General features: G+C 41.4%; 1 long non-coding RNA gene across 1 annotated transcript; it reads left to right on the top strand.

Annotated features, from left to right (window-relative positions):
• Nucleotides 1-13,611: 13,611 nt before the first annotated feature.
• LOC116792258 lies at nt 13,612-17,597 on the top strand. Its single transcript, XR_004359038.1, has 2 exons — nt 13,612-13,830; nt 17,386-17,597. It is a non-coding gene; the product is annotated as an uncharacterized LOC116792258 (long non-coding RNA).
• The last annotated feature ends 6,375 nt before the right edge of the window (nt 17,598-23,972 follow it).

Raw genomic sequence — 23,972 nt, 5'->3', positions numbered from 1 at the left:
TCCACCACCCCCATCTAATTAAATTACATGATTTAAATGAGGGTGCTCAACTTATTATTGTCAATAAAGACTTTAAATTACAACTTTGGCATTAATTTAATATCTCTGCTTCTAAAAAAATGGAAAATAAGAGATGTCACCAGCTCATTTGCTTTCCCCTGCAGCACAGTCTCAAACCAGCAGCTCTCTCAGAAGACTACACAGAAGGTGGGAAAAATGGGAACAATTGCAATCACAGGGCAAAGACAATCTTATTCCCATGTGGAAAGACCTGAGTTTGATGGTGATGCTGATGCTTTCAGGGATCTCTCATGATTTCAACTCTCCTTTGTTTCATTATTCACCACTTAAAAATAAGAGGTCAGGAGCTGTAGGTATCTTACCTTTATGTTTTTCCTAGTCTAAACAAGTCAAGATCAGCCTCTGCCTGTATGAAAAAATCTGGGAACAGATTTGTTTTAAAAGTAAGCCCCCTCCAATAATTCAGTGGTGAAAGTTTCTTGCAGAAGACTTGCACCTTATTCTTATTGTGTTTTAAAATTTAGAGCAATCCCAAGGCACTCCTTCCTCTACTAGTGATATATTCCCAATATCCTCATTAGTGAGCTTTGGGAGAAATAAAGCAAAAAACCTATTAGGAGGTATAAGAGGGTGAAGACGGAAGAGTACAGAAGAAGCTCCAGCCAAAAAGCTAAGAATAGCAACAGTTTAGCTCAGGCTAAAAATATCTCTGTTTCTGGTGACGGAATCCAGATGTGGAATAAATGCCAGTTTATGTCACTCAGCTCTGACCCAAGCAAATGCAGTGAAGAGTGTAAGCAAAGAAATGACAATTAAACAGTTATAAAACAGACTCATGGGATCAGAAAGCAGTGCCATTTCAGTTCCCACGGCAAAGAAACCCAGCTAGTTGGGTTCACTGGTGATAAAACAGGCCAGTGTTTTTTATATCCGAAAGCTTTAATAGCTTGGGAATGTCAAACATGCCTTTGCCCAAAATTAATCTCTGCTTTCCAAACTCCTTTCAGCTCTTCGTGTCACCTCTGAGCTGCCGAACTCACTACAGGTTTTCCTGCTTTTCTTTCAGCAGAGAGCAGAGCCACAGAGCTACAGCAGTCCTGGCCAGCTGCCCCAGTGCTCCCCCACCCCAGACAGCTCAAAGGAATGCTGGAGAGGAAGGTTTGAGAGGGCAGAAGAGCAAGGGGAAATTTGTTTTCCTAAAAAATATGTTTGCTGACTTGCAGCTTCCCTATGCTAATGTTGTTATTTGCAGCACAGCCATGGGCCTGATGAATACAGGTCAGAAGCAACTACGGTGGGTAATAATTGCAGGGTACACATCCTGACAGAAAAGAGGAGGGCAGGAAAGGAATATAGCCTTGCTAAAGTCACCCTTGGAAAGATGTAAAAGCGAAATCTAAATGCTTCAGCTGCAAAACCCATTTGGGTACACTCATAGGGACTCCCTGCCTGAGAGGTGTGCCCCAGCAAGACCTAACAACCATTTTAATAGAGCTTTGCTTTAGCAACTGTGCCATGATACTGAGACAGAAAAATCAGAAGACCAACTGACTTGGACTACAGTGAAAGGTAGAGAGAACCCAGTGGCATGGGAGAGCTCTGCTTGCTTCCTCTTCCCTACTCTCCTAAGGAAGAAGCTTGAGCTTTTACTGTGAACTTCTATGCTCTGTCTCTGAACACATAAGGCTGTGAATAAACTGGGAGGAAAAGATTGCCCTACCAATGCACTTCTGGGAAATAGAGAGAACTTCTTGTGACTTCTCTTAGTCCTTCAAGAAAAACTTCTGGGGCTGGAAGATGATCAAAGGAGCAAGGGAACACTCGCTCAAAAGTTGCTACAAGTCACGTTGGGAGGTGACCTCTGGTACCCTAATCCAGTAATTGGACTCAGCTGAATTATATGGTGACAACTGCAGCTGTGGGACATAAACTCCTTTGCATGGACATATTCTGGAGAACTGGCTGCCTGCAAACATTAGGGACCAAAATATGGACAAAAGAGATGCCTAAGTACCACTTTTGGGATACTTAAATGCCATTTCATGATCCTTTTGGTGTCTTGTTTGTTGTTTGTGAGCTTTTGGGGGTTTACAGCATCCTGGGGTAAAGGTAGGCCCCTGTACTTATGGAAGAAAGACCTAGAAAACTGAATAAGGAGCAAGCAGGGTGCTCAGTGTAATGCAGTATCTCACAGACTAAGGACGATGACTGCATCCATCATCAGGGAGACAGGGTTGTCAGATATGTCCATGAGTCCAGTGTTGCTGTTCAAGTCATACTAAATTGTCAGTCTGTGAGCAGAATGATGCAGAGAAAAAGCTTGGGATAGCCAATAAAAGCAACCTGTACTAACAGGGAATTAATCTGGCACATCATTTCTTGCTTGTTGAACAAGTTACCTTTTAATTAGATGCCATAGAAGCTTGATATATACTATTTTTAGAGTACCTTAATTGCACAAGGAATTGTTTCTCTGAACCTGGGCATGGCCATCTAGCACACAAGATATAAACATAATTTTTTGGCTTGCTCAAGGGGTAAAGAAAACCAGAACTACGAGAACAGAGGCTCCAGGCAATACACTCATGCTGCCCAGTGTCCTCACACTTGCAGAAAGTTGGTGAGTCAAACCAAGCAGGTAACCAAGGAGCTCACAAACATCTTCACTGCCACGGTGAGACCGACTGATTTCTCTCTTCTCCATCTCTCTGAAACTCACTGCCATTTACTAAATTCCAGGCTCCTTATCTTTGTCAAGACTGATGAAAAAGATGGGTTTGAGAAATATTGGGAGGCAATGACTCCCTGGCAGACAGATGAAAATGCAGTTCCATAAGCTTTGTCCTATTAGAAAAAAGGCTTTAAAAATCCTGTCTACTACCTTCTTTGTTATTACCAAAATCTCTTCAAAACAAGATAAAAAATTAATATAAAGCAAAAGTGTCTGCTGCTTAGAAGAAGTTATGTTGGGTGTTTCCCCCTGTATTTCAAGTGACCAAAAGCCTTCCAGATTACAAGAAAACTTACTTGTTAGGAGGTTTAGGCTGCACCCCAAAAGCAGACAAAATGTGGTTCTCTCTGGTGATAAACACTGTGACTAACATTGGAAAGTGCATCCATTCTCTATCCAGGTTGTAAAATTTAGCTGCTCTAAACAGTAGCAGCCAACCCGGAATTTTGCTAATTGTAATTAATTTGTTTATACAAGAATTATATCAAAACTCTTTTTAGGTCTTTTGACCTAAATCATCTTTCCATTTACAGACATCTAAGTGGTTATTTATGGAGTTAATCATGTGCCAGAATGGTCATGAATGATATACTTCAACATAACCTTCAACGTACCTGAACAACATCCCTGGTCATAGGAGTAAGACTGCTAGAAAGCACCTTCTTCCTCATCAAATTAAACTTGATTTTCTTTTTGTATCACAAAGACTTCATTTGACTGTTCAGCCCTTTAAAATACATGAACAGCTAGTGTCAATCCCTCCTGAAGTGAATGACCCAACAAACAAGCAATTCAGCATCCTGCTAAAACCTTTAGTATTTTCCCAATTCCTCTGTTTAGCTTCTCCCTGGACACTACTGAAAACTTAATGGTCCCTCTAGGGTCTCCAAAAGGAAAATAAAGGTCAGAGTCAAGGAAACACAGAAATTTTTCCCATGTCTTCTCCGTTTTCGAGACTCCAGTATGTGAAAAGGTAAATTGTCATGAAGATCAGCACTCAGTAAGTTGACATCTCTCTTCATTGTTTCTAAATGACATATGTGTCGTTTGGTCATTTTTTCCCTACAGAGCATTTGCTGGCACAACACTTATCAAAATGGAAATTTAATAGTCGCTGTGTAGCTATTTTGAACACCTGGTTCCATCCCACGACATCCTCTATGCCAAACCATTCTCATTTCAAGCTGTTTGAAACACTTGTATGGCATATACCTGTGTCCTGGACTACTCTGACAGCTGCTTTCTCAAACAAGGGGGATCAGCCCTTATTTCTGTGGAAAGAAGGCAAGAATAGTGCTGGAAAACAGCACCAGGAGGAAAAGACAAAAAAGGCATCACTGATTATGCTAGTGCTCAGCACTGAGGCATTTCCACTTCCCCAGCTCACCCCAGGCCAACAGGCTTAAAGTTATGTCAGCCCCTAAAACTGCAATTCTAAAGGATGTTAAAGCTGCCATCCAGATTTTCAGGCCCAGATCACCCTGCCTGCCTTTTTAAGGATTGTAAAGGGGATGCTTTGTTGCCTATCACACTAGAAAGATTCAGAGGAGACAGGTAGTGCTGTGTTCAACCCAGGAACCTTTGTTCTCTGTGATCCAGCTGCCTGCCTGTAAATGAAAACATCAAAAAACCTCTTTCTTCAGGCTAAAACTGAAGATAGTTTTACAGAATGTATATATACAAGTAGGCAGGAATGTGGGCCAATAGTATTAATAATTACTGACTAATGGTCTTTGACATAGTATCAGAAGGGAAGAGGTAAAGGCTCAGTGTGGTCCATTAATCTACCCAAGCAGAGCACCCACAGCTGCAACACTGAATTAACTTTTTCTGTGGCATAGATAAATTGGGGAAGAAAAATTTCAGGCCAGAAAAATTACTGTTAGGATATAGCACTGCCAGATCATCCAAGAACTACTGAATTTTCACCTTAATAAGCAAATTGTGTATTGGCCTTTATTTAGCACTTTTCACCCTTTTGGTTTCAAAATATTTTGCAAAGTCAGCAACTTCTGAGATATCTTTAATTCAGGGAACACTTCACTCATGACTGAAATCAGGTGGTGTGTTGAATAGAGATGTAAAAACAAGACCCATAACTATGATCTCTCTCTTCCTGCCCAGGAGAACAAAGGGATACTACATAGGTGGGATGGAGCCACTCAGCTGTGATGACAACCACAACACATTCACATGATGAGCACATCATAGTTTCTATTTTTTTGGTTTTTGTCAGGCCTTTTATTTAGGCAGGATATACAGCAAGCAAGCGACTACTAGGTCAGCTTCACCCCAAGTAGTGCTCACAGTCCAGTCCTCCATCTCTGAGAAAAGCCATCTCTGGAGAATCCAAAAGTTAAAGAACTGTCCCCCAGGGTTGTAATGCAATAATTTGCTCTGAAAAATGGTTTCTTTCAACCCCATTTCGGATATTGATTTACTTGTGACACAAAATTATGAACTAGAAATCTATTGCACAAGGGGTTTCACTCTGTCTAGTCTGTTTGCAGGTACTGCTGTTATCAAGACAATTGCCTAATCTTTTCCTAGCTCTTGTTCAGTTGTTCAAAATAGCTAAGCCCTTGCGATATCTTGTGGATTCCTCTGCAAAAAGCTTCGCAGCAAGGTCAAGGATAATTTGGATTTCTGCATACTCCCTTAATATATGTCATCAATATTGCTTTCTTATGAGGGTAACAAGAAGTCCAATCTATAGAAATTTTGATTAAGCATTTCTTTTCATAGGATCAAGGATTTCAGTCTTCAGGTTGTATACTTTATTCCTACATGTTCAAGTGTCCCTTGATTCTGGTTGCTTTAGCATCTGTATTTCATGTAGACTTAGAGCACTGCAGAATGTGCTGGGCTTCCTAGAGTTGTGGAATAATTTGCTGTTCATTTCATGTCAACCATCTGCTCAGACCTTACTTTTCTCCCACATGCAGCCTGGTTGAAATCAGAATTGATAGAATCAATATCTGTGGGAAAACCAGAGACATCAGTAAAAGAGTTAAAAATGCAGGGATTCTGAAGGCAGCACAGAGTTGCTCTGCTTTCCTGCCAGCTACTTTGTTTCCACAGCATTTGAGTTATAGTCCTCAAAAACGTGTCTACAAAAACATCCAAGACCATTTTGTTCCAGACTTTTTTTGGCTATGCAAAGAAAAGTGATCAACTGGCTTTAAAATAATAGCTCTATATATCTTTTCTGAGGTATATGCCTGACTTAAGCAGAAACTAAATAGTCTGAGTATTGACTGAAAGGTGATTAAATTGCATCTGCTACAGAAATAATGCTAAACCACAACTCACAACAGGAGGCTGCCTGAGGCTGCCTCAGAGTGTCTTGAGAGTGTCTTCCATCACTCTCAAGGCAGGCTTCTGCTCTCCTTTGAGCTGGGGGTGGATGCTGACTACAGAGGGTTATTCCTGGGGTTCTTCTCTGAGCTTATTGTGCCACCTGTGGCAAACACCTCTCCCAAGTTATGGGGAGAGCCAAATGCATCAGGACTTTACCACAGAGCTGGTGGATTCCCAAGCCAGGACACAAGCATGTACAAGAGAAGCATTTTAAGAAATTAATATTACTCTGGTATAATTGTAAACTCAGAATGTAACTTGTAGGGCAGTGCACTGGGACTGTCTCTTGTGCTGGTATCTAACCACTGTGTCTCTTCAGCTGTTCCCTGTAACACTTACTACTGGGATTTTTCTTTACGGGTAATGGGATCAGCCAGCCTTGCTGTATTTGAGTTCGTTCATTCCCATATAAAAAATATAGGCATTTCAGAGGTGAAATAAGAGGTTCCATCCCCTACCTCCTAAAAGGAGAAGGTTGTACCTGCCCACATCTCTGTCACCTGGCATCATGAAGCTATGCCACTTAGTTGGATGGGAAGAGGAACTGTTGAACAGAGGCCTCTTCTCATGAACAATATATTTCTGCAGATGTCTCCTCACACAGATATTAAAGATTCCTAATAAACACCCACAGATTCCTAACAATAAAAACCCACAGTTTAAACAGTGGGTTTAAGCAGCTCATTTCATCAGTTCACCAACACTGTTCATCAGCTAATGCTATGGTCAGGGCTGCATGCCTGACTGCCATGGGCTGCATGTGGTGTTGGCAATGGTCATGTGCACAATTCTTGTCCCAGCAATGTAACAGAAGCAAAATATGCAGAAATGACACCCAGTGCAAAGGCAGCACAAATCATTTTAGTGAGTATGGGTTTTGTTATCTGCAAGGAGGAGTTACATCTTACCAAGAAATGGGCAATAAAGTGTGTGCTTCAAAGTAGCTGCCTTGAAGCTCAAAGCTGCCTTTATGGCAACACATAAAATAGGCACGTGCTGAACACTGGGGAAAGCGTATGTGTTTGGTCAAGTACCAAAAGAAGAAAAATGTTCCCAGCTGAACAAAAAGCAGAAAATAAAATAATAGGCATCAGCCTCCAAGTTTTCCAAGCTGTCTACTTCTGCTGTTGAATCAGGAGACAGAAGGGACCTTTCATTGTCTGAAACTCATTCCTTGATCTTTCAGCTGTGTAACAGGGAAGAAAGAAGGGTAGGACAAATAGATCAAGCCAGAACAATATATCAGACTTGGCTACAAAAAGTGCTTAGCTAGCTAGAAACCTCAAGGGTGTTTATGTGTAGAAAGACCACAGTTTTCATACAGCAAATTTGGGATAAAACTATATCCTTGCCTGAGTGGGTAAAAAGCCTATGGTGTATATGAGGACAGCATCTAGTAATTCTATACCAAATCCACTAATAGAAAACATTAATAGCTATTTCTAATTTAGCTGAAAATGTCATGTTTGATGGACTATCACTGGTTCAATTTGTGATTAATCCAGCAAGTACTCAGCTGTAATTACTTGTGTCTGGGTAAATTCCAGGAAGGTTCTATGTGATTAAAGGCACTTTAAGTCTCTTTCCCAATAGAGTTTCATGCTCCTTCTTAGTTTACCAACAAATACTCACAAAAGCATTATTCTGTGACCTCATTAATTTTTTTAGTTGTTGAAGTTCAGTACCACGGGGAGAGATGTTTATAAAAACTTGAGAAATACTAAAGTCTTGCTAGCGGTGAGACTAGAAATTCAAACTTTCCGTAAAACTTATTCATGACAATTTTGCTCTGTACAACAAACTTAGTGTCACATCCCATTCAGAAATCTCAAACATCTCCTGGTTTCATCCTTTTCCGTGTAAGAATTTAGTATCACCTTTATTATCCTTCCTCTCAAGTTGTTCTATAGCAATTCATATTTATTTAAAATCCCTATTGCTTTCGATTCAATTAAAAATTCTTTCCTAATTTTTGCTACTTCTCACCATTTTATCATAAAACTCCTAGTATCTGATGTTTCATTTAAAATCTCTGAAATCACATGATGATGTGAATACTTATGGTTAAAAAGACAAAAACAAAAACAAAAAACACTTCTCCCCCATAAATAAAAGAGAGTAAAACAATGAAAACATTCATATGATATGTTTTAGAACTTGATTTACAGTTGAAACTTTAAGAGGGGGAACCTTTTCCCAGCTAGGTAAATAAGTATTTGTATTAATAGAAATAAAACAAAAATATTGTTTTCCTCAGAGGTATTTTGAAAAGGAATTACTTCTGTCATCTTTGTAAATCACACCCATTTTTATTATGACCTTAATATTTGACTGGCCATCCTGTTCATAATATCTCAGCCCCTGTTAATACTGACTATAGGGAGGTCTACAATAGAAACTTATTAGCATGCTCAAGATTATTTTCAGCTCAGCATGAAGTAGGATGTCTTAGTACTCACTACAGTAGCACCCTGCTGGGTTTAAGTCTTGATTAGTAGTTGATAAAGCACTCTCAAATCTTGAGGTAAAAGAAGATGTACTCTTCCTAAATATTATTACTGATTTGCCTACTTTTGCATTCCTTTATGATCATCTTTTACTATTACATCTTTTCTTATTTTAAAAAGAAAAAGCATGAAAAGGCTGTTAAATGAGCAAGCTGAGCTCACACTTGACAAATATTGGTTGGTTTACTCCTCAATAGCATTTTATGATAACACCAGCTGCACGTTTCTGTTACAGCTATTTTGAAATACTGACTTCACCTACTGGTTTGAAGAGCTAGTTCATAAAATTACCCATAGAAGCAAAAAAAAGTGGGAAAAAATAAGTAAGATTCCTGAATAATTCTCATATGAAATGATCAATTAATGAGCCAAAGGAAATCAATCTATCAAGAAAATATTTAACAGGGTCAAAATAAGAACTGCAGTTACAGTGCTAAATAAAGCCTAAGTCAGTTTTGATTTGTTTCTCTATACCCACTCAGGTTGTAAATAGAACTAGGGAGGAAAGAAAGGTCTAAGGTACTCTCTGTATCTATGAACTCATGCCCATACCCTGGCACAAACAAAAGGTCACATTACCCAATGTCCTTACATGTGCTAGTGCTTGTGTCCTGCTGCTGCTAAGAGCCTGAATGTGTGCTAATAATAACCACACAATCTAACCTTTCCGAGTGAGACATGGAGGAAAAGTGCTAAGTACCAAACAACAAGGTCCAACATACGCAATGAAAAAAAATGGGCTTAGCCAGCCAGGCTCCAGCATCAGCACTCCAGTGGGTACCAAAAGCAGAGGGCACTATCAAACCAAAAAGCTCATCTGCAGTAAACTGATGAAATGCTGCCAACAGAGAGCTTTCAGCATCCTTCTTTCTGATGGAGTGCTTCCTACTTGATACTTTTTTGGGGCAGCCCATCCTCCTGGGACATGACTGCAGTGGGAATTCCCGGGGTGAGTGGTCTCCTGGGACACTGAAGAATATGTGTGATTCCTCATGTCTTCAGGCTGGGGAAGCTGTGCTGCTACAGCAGTGTGCCCAGATCACCTCACCAGCCTCCAGGCAAAGAAATGACTGGTATTTCTGCTCCAGAGATCAGCCACAATGGTTTGCTGTTGGGGGGCATTTGTCTTGGTGTTGGACAACTCTACAATGAGTGCAGCCATCATCAGGCATGCAGAACCACGTGGTGTGCCTGGATGCACTGCATCATGATTTTGGGCAGAGATAACAGACCAGGCACGTGAATGAGGTTTCTCTTTCCATTGCAGAGTGAAAAGTGAAATATCTCCTGGCCCTACCTCCCTACCTCTCCTCCATCTCAGGCTCTCAGTGCACATTACCATGGCTGCAGCACTGACAGGTGAGAACAAACACAGTGTGTGAAACTAAAGCTTAAGGAAACTTGTTATTCCATCCTGATAATAGCCAACAGCAAGTGCTCTAGGAAGAAGGTGGCCAGGCAACCAAATGTTACAGTGTCCTGGAGAACTCCAGTAAATTGCTGCTCAGGGACTTTAGGAGCTGAAAGTGAGGTTTGGGGGCTGTGATCCATATTTCTCTATCTTCAAGGAAACACTTGTCCAGTAACAAAGATAATAGTCTGCAGTGAGAGTCCCACTGTTCAGCTGTGTGTTGCAGAAGGTAATCTCTCTTGTTTCCTTTGAACCTATGTAGTGCTCCTCATTTGTGCTCTTAAGACAACTCAATTTTTGTTTCTTATTTGCTTCTTTTGCTTGACCCATGATTTTAGGCTTCTGTCATACAGCCCAGCAGATTTACAGGTAATCAGGGAAGCAACACTGACACCAGGAATGCCTATGCCCTAGTGGCCCCAGGGACACAAAATGTTTTTGAAAGCTTTTGGCGAGGATATTTTCCTCCAGGCCAACATACTCATCCTGGCAGTGTTGCTGTGTTAACTGTGTTTCCTAAGGTCCTCCATATTGTCATTTCCTTGGAAAATGAAGAAATATCTCAAAGATAAGAACTGTCCTGTGGCAAGGAGAGAATATGCTATTAAAGGAGCAGATGCTGGGTGATCACGGTGTGAGCCTCTGGCAGTTTGAATGCCCAACTTGTATGAACAGGATAGAAACTACTCATTTCTGTTATCAATGTACACCGTGTTTTTCATGATGTTTGAGCAGCCAAGAGAGATGTGCCACTGTTGGGGACATGGGGATGAGTCATCTCCTGATTCCCAGCAGCCAGCTGAGGGACAGGCACAAAAACCAGCAGAAGTGCTGGGAGTGCTAGGACAGCCTGCATCACACAGTCTGACGCAGCTGCTTATGGCAGGTATTATGCCAGGATGGGCTGTGTGATTTGAGGGAAACATAGTGAATGAATTTTCTGATGTGCAATGGAGACTATGATGGATATATCCTGGGGGGAAAACTAGACGACAGACGGATGTCTGAGACAACTTGTGGCTGCCCACCACCACCATATTGTAATGACTGTCCCTCAACAACCCATTCTCTCCAAGATTTCTAGGGATTTGCATAGGAAAGGTCCCTTGAGCTGTTACAGGAACAGAGCAGCTCTGTGTATGCTCATCCACTCTGTAAGCAAACACCAGCTGGGTGAAAAGTTCAGGAGGGTTTTTCCAAAGGACCTGGAAATTGTTCAAGCAGAGATAAGCCACAGCTTTTACAAATGACAAAAAGCTGTGATCCCAGCCAAGTTACGACCCTTCAGCAAACCAGGTATGAACTGGTCTGGCTGTTTTCAGAATCTAACTGCAACATCCAAATAGTGTATTACAAAAACTTGCATTCAAGAAGTTTGCAATCCTTTTTTCTACAAACTCTTCTGGTCTGGAAGCCCAGTTACTGGTTATTCAGAAATCCTTTTCTAATTCCAGCATATTTCTTTTAGCAGGAAGATATCATCACCACAGCTCTGCTGAATGCTTCACTACTGCTCTCACATCAGGGAAAGCTGATTTATTCATCTGAAATGTGTTTTGTTGGATTACATTCTTGCAAAAGCTTGATTTTTTATTTAACAAAACTGATTACGAAGTATTGACGTGGGAAGATATTTTGGCTGCTCTCTCTCCTCCTTTTACTTCTTCAGTTCTCCACTGTGCTGCCAGGTCATGCACTCAAAATTAGTGAGTTATTTCACAGCAAAATTCTTTTTGTCCTTGCCAATGTACTGTCATTTTCCAACCCAGTGAGGAAAGAAAGTGAATTTTTGGAGACTCTGAAAAACACTTGAAAATTAATGGATTCAGTGAACCCTGACCCTACCTCTGAAGGTAATTTGTCATTCTGTTCGTCTGAGTATCAGTGAGGTCCTGGCTCTCTGATGATTTGCATCACCTCCCTCCAGCCAATTCTGATGCCTTTGCCTGGTCTTCCTGGAAAGTAATTGTGTCACTGAAACACTGTTTTTTCCCTGAGCACATGCTAAGGGGAGCTAGCCACCATCTGCAAACAGCATGAGGCACAGTGAGGGACTGAAACACTTCCAGGCACCACAGATTCTGAGCAGGAAGGTTCAAGTGTGAACAAACATGTGGGTACATGGACTGTGAGGTTCTTACTGGAGGAAGACAAGCATGGCTGCTCCAGCAAACAGCAACACTTGGGGCTTGTAGGAGGCATGTTTCACCCAGAAAATGGGTTTAACATCCCTTGGCAGCACTTCAGTGAGCTGTCAGCTTGACTCAAGCTGTGTGTTCCATCTCAGGAGGACACCAGTAAGGCTGGTGCAAGTTAGTAGGGCAGGGCAAATCTGGGTAGGGTGTTATCCGGATTCCTGTAAAGAACATGCCTCTGGTACATCCATATCAAACACCTTGTAATACAGAACTGTAGATAGAAGGCATGATCCAAAACTTCTATGCACAAGAGGAAAGCAAACAGGAATATCCATCTGCTTAAGCCATATTAACAGACTGAACCGTGGCAGGTGTTCAATAAAACATGGGCCAGCAGCTGAGCTGGTGTGAATCCATGCACATTAGCATCACTGAGATCAGTGTTCCTGACCTATTGACTGTACAGATTCTGCTGAGTGTATTTTGAAGAGTTTAATGGGAACAGGATGGTAAAGAAAGACAAATATCTACATAAAGTCCTTCTAAATAAAAGCCAGGCTTCCAAGGAACCACAAAAATGAAGACCTGTAAAATCACATCCTGTAGTTCGGTTTCCTCAGTCTGCAGACAGGATCCATTTACCCTAAAAAATTTAGATATCAGAAGAAAATTCATGCTGTCCTAAAAACAGTGCTTAAATCATCTGGGGTGATGGTCCTTCAGATATACATCTGCCTCCTTTAGCTATCCCTAAAATTTTAAAAGGCTGAAGGCACATGAGATAATTCCCATGCTAAGAGTGAAACTGTATGCAGCACCTTAGCGGATTTAGGCAGAGGATGAGCATGCAGCTTGTCAATATTTTATCATTCTGGCATCTCAAGATGGTTAGCTGTCAGTGTCTGGGCCAGCAGGAGCCCCTCCTTTAGAGAGGTTTCCTCTCTAAAAGCTGCATTTTCTGTGGAAAATGTGCTGGCAAACAGGGACAGAAAAAGCAGAGAAGCAGTTTCAGCATCATTTTTCAACACGCAGCCAGACCTGGGATGACAATGACATAAGAAAGACCTCCCAAGTCTTAAACCCACAGATCCCAGAAATGTGCTGTATGTTGCCTGGGGTATTTGATGAACAGGCTTCTGATCCACAGTCCTTCCAGCAGGTCTATGGGGAACAACAGATGGCAGATCTTCCAACAAACAAAAGCACAAGGACCTGTCTGGCATGAACACCCAACAACCAACCCACATACAGCAAGAGGGACATTTTGATACTGTCAGTCAGCTCCTATTATTCTGACTCTTCTGCCTTACAGAAGAGGAAGAAACCCCTTTGTACAAAGAGACAGTTGTTTTAAGCCAACAGGAAGCACATGCCACCATACCACAAGCCTAGGTGAGTGTCTGCCAATGCCAAAGTAGCTGATGTCATAACAGGGAATGATCCACTCAAACTAGGATCACACCGCTGGTAAGAAACTTCAACCAAATAGGGCAGGATTGACCAGAAGCCTCTCCCTGACTTCCTGAGGGATTTCATATGCAGAGGGAAAACACTAGGAGCACTTACGCATCTTTGGCTATCCTGTGCTGCTAAATTGAATGCAGAAAGCAGCCACAATTCACCAGAGATGCTCAGTGCTTTCTTTCAGAGCCTGAGGCATGGGTAAGGGCTTTTTGGGGGAGTGAGGGGTTTGTGGGAGGGAGGTGTATTCTGTCATCTGCTTAGGCAAATCAAGATATCTCAGGGACTCACAGGTCAATCTCTCTTTTCATTCTAAGGAAGGACACCTGTAAATTTTAAAAAAGGAAAAGCAAGAGCCAACAATATCAGGAACTTATGCTTTATCAACAGCCAGTCCCATAATGATTAGAACTACCTCCTTTCAAAGCCTCTGAAGTGGAAAGCTTTCCCTTCATTCCCCACCTGCCTCATCAGTTCCACAAGATGTTCCCAAGGCCTGGTCATTCTCTCAATCATATTGTACAGACCAGTCCAGGTCGAAGTGGGGTTGTTTGTAGTTGAGAACATTCAGAAGCTGAATCTCTGCTGTTAATGAAAGCTTGTCCTTGGACACCCCAACCACACCAGAGCCATGTACCAGTCTGGTGTGGATACCCTGGCAAACAGGAGCGCTGCCTCATTCATACACAGGACTCCAACAGCTTTTGGCTGCTTCAGTCACATAAGAGGAAGGGGAGCTCAGTTTTCATTCTCCCAGTTGCACCTTGACCAGAAGCACATGGTCTTCCTGGAGAATCTGTTTGGCTTGGTCCCTCCAGCTCTGTGGGACAGATCTGTAACAGCACGAAGGTCTGGGCAACATGAAGGTTATGAAGATTTGCCAGTCAGCCTGAAGTCACACAAAAAATCTGATGCAGTACCTTTCCACATGGTTATTGGACTATATGATCTTCAGAGGTCCCTTCCAACCCTAAGTACTCTGTAATTCTGTGATTAATATAAGCAGAATCTGGTTCTACCTTGCAGTAATCACAGCTCAACCTGATGCACCAACCAGATCCTTTTGTTGTAAATTTTAAAACTAATTACCATGGCTAAATCTGCACTTCAATGTGGGCAGAAGTCAAATCAATCCTATTTATGCTTACAAGATTTTATCACCTGAAGGCTCTTGACTAAGGGAATTAGCCTATAGGGGGGTGAGAACAGCATTTGGGGGTCTCTGAACAACTCATGAACTGAATTGCCTGGCTAACAATTAAGTCCTTGACGATCCCTTTGGAGATGATTACCTTCCACTGTCTAATAAGACAACACTTGACAGGATTATTTACCACCTCATTACACCGATTTGTCTAATTCAGCTGCTCTGTTTTCCACATTAAGCACTATTACAAAACATCCACTTTGTGTCGTTGGTGGTCTAAAGACATCCACAGGCTTCCAGCAATGGCGTGGAAGGATGACAAAATACCAAACAACCTCTAATCAAACACAACTATCAAGATACATAAGGCTGCATTTTGGCCAAGCACCACAGTCACTGCTGGACCTCTGAGAGTATTCATAGCAGATTTAACTGTACCCAGAAGGGATTTGCCTTGCAAACTGGAAGGGAAATGAATGCCCGAGCCACTGCTTTTATGATCAATGAGTATCTTATACAGTCACTTTCCCACCTTGAGGATAAAAAAGTGATTTTTAAATCAAGACAATAACTTAAAATCTTGAGGGCTTGAAACTGCATGCCAAAGAAAGCTTGATGTCACTGGAAAAATATTTTGGTTTGATGTCATATTGCATTTGTCAAAAATATTAGCTTAAATGAATTAAAAGCCATATTGAGCCATAAATATCATATTTTTGGGTTAAAAATATCACTAGATCATTTAAAATTGAAACCCTTGTCGAGGCAAATATTCTCCTGGAAAGAACTTCAGTTTTGACAAGTATTATTTTTTTTAGCTATTTATTTATTCAAATTCTAAATGTGTACATCTTCTGTAAATTGCTAATGACCTTCACCAAAGAATCACTCTCAAATTCTTCATATACAGGAACAAAGCACCTACAGAACCTATCTGGGGAACATTTCAGAACAAAATCTGTTTTACCTTATTTGCAGTATGTGCTTGGAGATATTTAACGTGCACAAAAGGCACAGACATTTATCTTAGTAATGTGGCTGTACATTTTGATCAATCACAGTTTATATTCAAAGCTTATAAAAAGTGAACTATGTGCACTTCCTAAAAATCCCAGCAGCCAATATTTCTATTTCTGTTTCTATCTAATTTACATTCATTTTACATTGACTAATTAGTTTCCACTCAAGGATTAGAAGGCGGTGGGCTGGTTAGGTTATAAGTGTAAACACACCACGTAGCAGTATGCTGATCCCTGCTTTTGATCAGAAGCTTTGAGCAAAGCCACTGCCTTGAAAAAAGGCCAATCTGTCAACTTTTTTTATTCACACGTGCTAAGTTTCATTCCAGCTCAGGAGATATTCAGAAAGAATAATTGTTTCTTTCCAGATGTTTGCTGACTTCCACATATATTTTGGTACTGCGAGGCAGGTACTTAATGCTGCAAATGTTATATTGTTATTTCATGACTAGAGCAGAAAAGTTGTTTGGCATCTTAAGATGAGTAATTGTATTAAGGCAGAGCTTCATTTGCATTTAAACAATTTTTTTTACATACTTCGGGTATTTATTGCAAATTTGCAATAGCTGAAGAGTTAATATTATGCTGTTTTCACTGAACTCCTGCCAAACTCCTGCAGCTGGTCCTGGGGATGGAATTCATAGAGTTTGGCTCTGAGTGCCACAGAGTTTTACATTTGATCCAGGAAAATGGTTCCGTCCGGATATTTGACAAAAACATAACAAAATTATTAATAAGGCCAGCAAAATGAATGGACTTGTAGCTGAATAGTGGCCTCAGGAGTTAAGCAAGGAAAACTGAGGCTGTATTTGGGCTCTGAAACTTCAATATGAGGTAAATTAGCACAACTCAATTTTTCCTTGTGTCAGACTGATAAATCATCACTCACCTTCTCAAACGTGCTGTGGAGTCGATTGCTCAAGACAATTTTTCTAGTCCTAAGAAGCCCAAAGTGTTGTTAATGATTATTCCCACAGTACTGTCAATCACCATAAATCTAAGTCATGAACTAGGCCAGACCAAGACAGGATTCCAGGTATTCCTGAATTCAGAATCTAGTAATTAGAGTAACTTATCATACATCCTTCATCAAATCAGTTAGATCCAGATTGAAAGAGATATTTTGGTACTTCAGAATATAAATGACTGAAGTCAATGTTGAAAATGGAACTGTGAAGTTACTCATCGCAAGGCTGAATGAAGAAAAACCATCTGAATTCTGTACTTTGCCAAGCAGGAAAACTGAAGCCTATCCACTTGGGGGAAAAAAAGAAAGAAAAAGAAAAGAGAGAAACAATATATGCAAAGTACTTTGAGAGTTTAATGCAGATATACAATGTATTACCTATTAGAGTCATCACAGAGTAATACCTAAACAGAATAGACATTGTTTGGCTGAGAGCTACCCGAGACAAATGTCTGAGAGAGAATTCAGGGCACAGGCAGACATACAGAGAAAAACACAGGGGTATCTTTTCCTTTTGGTGAACTTATGAAGGATACTTATCCTGCAACAGAGAGAATTGTTATAGCAGCTGGAAACTTTATACTGACCCTGGGTCCACATGCTGTGGCTTTTGGCACCTGCAGATGCCACCTCTGAATGGTGATGGTGAATCTGCAACAGCCTTAGGAGCCAAACCTCAAATGCAAAGGCATCGGTATTTAGACCAGGACAGAGAAGGCATTCCCAAGTCACACTGAAAACAGTTTTACTTCTCCTCGAAAACTTCTACAGGACATGGTCATTGCCCAGTCAATATCCAAGTTATCCTGTTTAATAAAGAAAATAATTTCCTTTATTACAGAATCAATTACAGTCAATTTTTCATCTTCCTTGGCCCATGGAAATGCCACATGTATTACAAAACTTATCGTGACTTCATTAAGGAGAAGATCATAAGTTGCTCTGTTTGCCTGGGGCAAGGTTAGATTGTTTAATGAAGAAAGAAAATATTTTGTGTTTTAGAACCTCTCTGACAGAGTTTGCACTGTGCATACCATAATTTATAGACTTTGTGGAAAGGGATGGTAAGCATCATTCCAGAAATGCGAAATGAGACAAATCAATGGAAATGAGAAAACCAATAGCCCATATAGGTGTCAGTAAACTGCTTGATTACCTTGGCTTTGTTTTAATGAGATTATCTAATGAACAGCCTTTATCTTTAATAGCCTACTAAACAACCAACGATTATGAACTGGGTTGTTTTGGGATTCTTTAACTGGTTATTTCAAATGAAACGCTCCATTTCCTTGCCTTAAAAAAATGGTGCAGTTTTGCTCTGATGGCTGCACCATCAAAGATGGCACCAGCTTTGGGCCACGGCGGCTCACATCTACTAGCCAGCCCGCTGCTTGAATGGGTCTCTTAAGAGTATGAAACTCAATAGCAGAAGCCAGAAAACTTCAATGCAATTTCAAGGAAAATACTGCCCATTATTGATCACAGCATCATTGCTGTCTGGTTTAGCTCAGTTCATTTCACAAGTATAAATAATAACCTCTATCACCCTCTTGCTGCCCTTTCAATCAGTTACACAACAGGGCCACCCAGACATGGCTGCATTATCTTACTTCCCAAATAGTAAAGGTATGGCAGAGAGGTCTTGTCCTGCCTGTACACAGGATCAATCTTCACTGCACTTGTGCCACAGAAGCCCACAAGCTCTGAGCACATGTGGTTATGAGGCACTGCCTATCACCCATGGGATGCAGCACAAGTCCTCGAGGTCCTTGGAGATCTGCCAGCTGGAAGTAGCCCAGCAAGAAGCACGCAGACAAGAGATTGGAGTGTGTTGCACTCTTGCAACCACCCCCTGGAGAGAGCAGGCACCAGGGTTTAGCTGGGGAGGGCCAGCTGGGAGCTGGGACTGGCCCCACTGGCTCTGCAGTAGCTTGGGCACTCCCTGGGGCAAGTCCTGCTGTTTTCTGGTGCTTTGCTCTGCAGTAGATTTAAAAAGAAAAAAAAAATCCCATTTGCAGTAAAACCTTTGGCCTTTCAAAAGGCTTGCAGATGCTCCATGAAAGGCAGTGCTTGGTAGCTGAATCTGTCACCACTTCTAACGGGATCTTTTGGCCCCTTGGGAACTAATCTGATGACCTGAGATCCGTAATTGCTGCTCCCTGAAGTTCCAGTAGATAACCTTATACATAAATCACCATAGCAATCCAAACATCAGAAAAGCACCACTTTTTTTTTTTCTGCCTGTCTAACAGCTCTCCCAGTTTCCAAGCATGACATTCGAAAAGGAAGATGAAGGTCAGGACAGACTAGCAGGAAAAGAGTGTTTTTGCAGGGACTTTGACCAAAACGTTCTCACTACTAAGCTGTACAACACAAAGAGAGTTGCATTTGTGCATTTAAAGTGTTAAATATTACAGCTGGTGTCTCACTGAGAGCAGCAAGGACTGCTATGGTTCCCCTAAAGTTGCTTAAAATTATGTGTTCCTTCACAAAAAGCCAGGAAGCTCATTTGACTGATGGAGAGAAGAGAACCCAGGTTATCCCCCCTGTAAGACAGAGGCAGGAGTTGCTCCATTGCTGCAGTGGGAATTGTGCCGCCATGGCAGCAGCTGCAAGGAACAAAACCAGTGATAGCACATCTGGCTGATCACTGCACAGATTTACTTTTCTTATTAGGGAAAACCCTTCTCAGGTACATCTAAAAGCATCATAAAGCCCTTTCTTCAAGTCCTTGTGGTGCTCAGCTGCTGCTCTAGTCTCCAGGAAGCAATGGCATTGGCATCTGCTACCATCACACTCTTTTACTCGGTTCACTGAATTCAAGGAGTCCAAACACACATCAATTTGCAGCTCCAAAATCCCTTCCATCAGGCACGTATGTGTCAGATGCTCTGAAGTTTCAATCTCCTGTATATTATATTTGACTCAAGCTGCCATGGGCTGATAAGAACCTCAACAGTTGAGCAAATGTTCATGCAAAGCATTCAATTCTCTTTTAAGAGATCATTTCCAGAATAATTCTGTCATTTCTGAGTGGCCAAAACCATTAGAAGATTCCAGTGTTTAAAACCTTGTTTAATATGAGTTGCCAGTTCCTGAAATGTAAACCACCTGGATTAATTTTAATCACATTCATTTCAAGAATGTGGAGGTCATCATGGCTGGGCTTCGCGAACAAAGATTTGGGAAGGGCTCTATCCACGTTTGTTACAAGCGCGTTGGTGGCTAAAAAGGCCAATACGAGATAGACCTCTGATTGCAAAAGGCACAGCAGAAAGACTCCTTAACTGGTATATTCTGCAAGGTACAATTCTTTCTGCATTGTCTTTTCTCCTCAAGAGTGATCCTGCGTGGGTTCTCAAAAGCATCAGCAGTGTTATAGATAGTGTGTCTCCAGACCCCCCGACTGGAGCTAATTGGTTGCTAAATCACTGAAGCAAGTGCAATTCATAAATAAGTAGTAACAAGTGTTCCTAGTTACTTTGATGAGGATGACAGAGAAAAATAGAGGCAAACCTGCTTTTTTTCAGGTTTTTTTTCCCTAAGGGCTTGTGTTTTGCATGGAAAGCACATATTTACCCTGTTTACAAAGACAGTTTGTTCACTGTCCCAATATTCATGCGGTCCAAGTAATCTCTTTTGTTAGCCTGAACAGGCATATTCAATCTAATTCAACGCATGGAGAAAACTCAAAGAACACAATTAAAACAGTAACAGGGATACAGACAATCTTTCCACATCAGGATAACACTTCTTGAGCTGCAAGGCAGTTTATATGTCCAAGGTAAGTGTGAAGCAGAATCCTTATTGACAAACCAGCTGGCCAGAACTGCCCTTGGAAAACCTGACTTTACGCCATGAGATGATCTGCTCTGCTGTTGGGCTGTGTGCCTGTCTTTAAGCCAAACTATTGCAGTGCCCAACTGCAGTGGATCCCACTGCCTTCTTTGTAGGGTGAACTTACTTCTAAACAAACCAAGAAGGTAGGGGAACTAAGCACATAGTTCAATAGAGAAAAATAAACCTCTCATTCTATGCTCTTCCATGCTCTGGTATTATTAATGCTTCCACACTGAAGAGCTATTTGATTGCACACAGCCTGGGACTCTAGATGCTTGTTAAAGTCCCGACTCTTCCATAGATTTCACACCCAACACAATCCTTGAAAAATCTATTTGAAAGATCTTTAGGTACTGAAATTTCATTTATATAAACAACAGGAAAATATCAAAATAATTTGTGGTCATTATTGATCTTCAGTTGCCATTATAGATACAATTTTGCATCCTATCTTTTCAGAGTGTCCACAGTAAGGTGAGGGGCATGGCAGAGCCAACTGATGACCTCTGGAGGACCCTCCCAACCAGCATTTTGAATCTATGACAGTGTGAACTGGGCAGATGGTCATGTGAACCAAGACCTTCTTCACAAGTCAGAAACATGTTGTGGACTTCCTCAAATCCTTCAATGCCTTCTCCTATACAGCTGTTTCTGCCTCACACAGCTGGGAAGGCTTTCTGGTCAAAGTTGTCCCCTCTTTCCACAGGGAAAAGCATGCCAATCTTTCCATATGGACATGGAAACCAGCTCACCTCGTCCTGCAGGGAGACTACCACAGGCTGCCATGCAAACAGCTACTCCCAGACAGCCCACGTCACAACCAGCATCCAGCTTTACCCACTCTGTCAACAAAGTTCACAAACACCATCTGACATTAGATGATCAGGATCAAGGAATTCCTTTCCTAACCCCTGTAGGAATCCTGAGAAAACCAGCATAAGTCAAGACAATTCAGTATCACCCATCTCATTCTGAAATATTCCTCAGCAGAGAAGAAGAAGAGTAGGTTTTTTGCTACCTTCTCTTGATGACTGATGGTCTCAGAGAGGAGGGAGCTCTGATTACCCCAGCTTTCATTGCAGCCTAATATAAAATACTGAAGTCTGGGGTTTCCCAGTCGTCAGTCTCCACTCCTGAACTTGCCTGCTCTGACCTTCAAGAGCCAGCATGTCCTACCAAGCCCCACCAGCTCTTCTCATTGAAGCGATTTCAGCAAACTCTGTATAGGGTTTAAAAGAAAGAAACTGGTACAGGCATTCTTCTGATTTGTATCAACTTTTGCTCAGCTTCCTATTTCTTCAGGGCTTTATTTTATATCCTTCTACTTGCCTGAGTAGCCACATCCTATTTTATGTGTGATATATGTACAACTGCCCTCATATTCCCATTCAAACTTTTCCATTACCTTTCACACTTCTTCATTCATTTCCATCTTTTCCCTGTACATAAATCTACCCTGACCATCAGCTCAGCTTTCCTCCCCTCTCAGTTTCTATTCTGTGGAGATGCAATACTGAGTGACCACTCAAAGTGGCACTTGGGCAAAGTTGGGGACTTTCGGACACTTGAGTATGAGCAGCCATAAAATCACAAATGAAATACATGATCTAACTATAGATGCAGCTATGGTTGTGTTGGTCATCCATAACTCCCTTTCCAGTCAATACAGGTGTCTTTCTTGGGGGTCCTGTGTAGGAATCCCTGTTTCCCTTGACTGAATGTAAGGGAAGGTAGCTACCTCCTTGAGCCCATGTCAGAGACATCAGTCAGATGAATTCCGCTCAACATATATGCAGGCACTCCTCAACTCTGTTGGACACAAAATCAATAGTCTATAACTTACAATGTGGTGCTGCAAGAAATTGCCTCTTTCTCCACTTTCTCACAGCTCATTTATTTGCTCTGTAGCTCCAGACACATGGCATTTGTGGCCTTATTTGTCCTACCTGGATTAAAAAATAAAAGAGGCAGTCAGGTTATTATTTCTTCCAATCAAGTTAGGAAAACATTCTCTCCTGTCAGGTAGTGTTTGACAATATACTCACAAAGGTCTACAGCTCTACCCTCAATGTTTGGATTTACTGCAATTCCCAGCTGTGCTCAGTGAGATTGCAATTCAGACAACCAAAAGAGCAGATCATAATTCTCTTCTTCCATCCCAGACTGATAGCCCAGATTGTATCTTTGCTCCATGCAGACTATGTATTTATGCATTTTTAGTATGGCTAGATTTTTAATCTGCAAGAGAAATACAGGTCAGAAAATGCAGGGGCTGTTCTGAGTTATGATGATGTTGTTACCATTGGCAGCTCTTTGATAAGAGAAAACAAGTGTGCTGGGTACCAGACAAATATGAAATGAAAAAATGAGTCTGAACCCCACGAACTTAGAGAGACTGCTGCCACATCCTGTAAATGATCATCCCCTAGTAATTACCTTTCACTGCTCAGCACATACAGGCCTGGGTAAACCAAAAGGTGGGATTTTACCCTTTGCTAAGTTGTGCCAAGCTGTGCTAATTAGGAAGCTGCAGTTCTGTTTCTGCTTCTTCTACCAAATGACTGAGTCACCTGTGAGTTATTGACTGGTGCTTATCCACCATGTGTAAATATTCAGAGATCTCACACTGGAAGACATTTTAAAGGTAGGTATTAGTAATTCCATGCAAAACTTCAGAAAATATGAAGAGAGCATGGTACTTGGGCAAGATTAATGGCAACATTGAAGATGGGCGTTTAAGTCTTACATGTAGCAGAGGAGGGGATCCAGGTCTGCTCATTGCTTTCTGTCCTGAGTTTTGCCAGGCAGCTCTCAGCTCAGATAAATCTGAAAGCCATGCCAGGAAGGACTCATTGTAATGAGGATGCTGCCAAAATGACAAGTAGGGGATGAAGTTTCAACCTTTAACAGTAGACAGGATGACTGACACAATGACTCAAGGTCTGTGGAGCAAGGACAGGGAAAAGCAGATTCACTCCAAGGAAGTGTCAGGGCAGCTTCCTCAGATAAGTCAAAAAGCTTAAGTTTGCACAGAGAAGTTTTATGTATTTATGCATAGAAAAAGCTTCCTAGCTTTCAGGATAAGGAGCCTAGAGGCTTTTACAGAGTCGGAGAACCTTGAGAGGATGTTTAGAAACAAGATTCCTGGCATTCTCTGCTCACAGCACTTTGGAAATTTGGAAATCCAGTGCTGTATGGATGCTCTGCTGCTCCTGTTCCTGGAAAAGTGTGAAATGAGAAAATCTTTCTGGGAAGAAGAGTAATCAAATTACTCTCAAAATCACATGAAAAAGAACTTAAATTTGGGTCAGTGAATCACCATTCCTAGCAAGTGGCTTTCACATAAGTCGCTGTTTGGATGCTTTGGTTT

The sequence above is a fragment of the Chiroxiphia lanceolata genome, chromosome 1 (assembly GCF_009829145.1).
Source record: "Chiroxiphia lanceolata isolate bChiLan1 chromosome 1, bChiLan1.pri, whole genome shotgun sequence".
NCBI classification, from domain to species: Eukaryota; Metazoa; Chordata; class Aves; order Passeriformes; family Pipridae; genus Chiroxiphia; species Chiroxiphia lanceolata.
The sequence above is the reverse complement of the archived record's forward strand: the minus strand, read 5'-3'. Positions and strand labels throughout refer to the sequence as shown.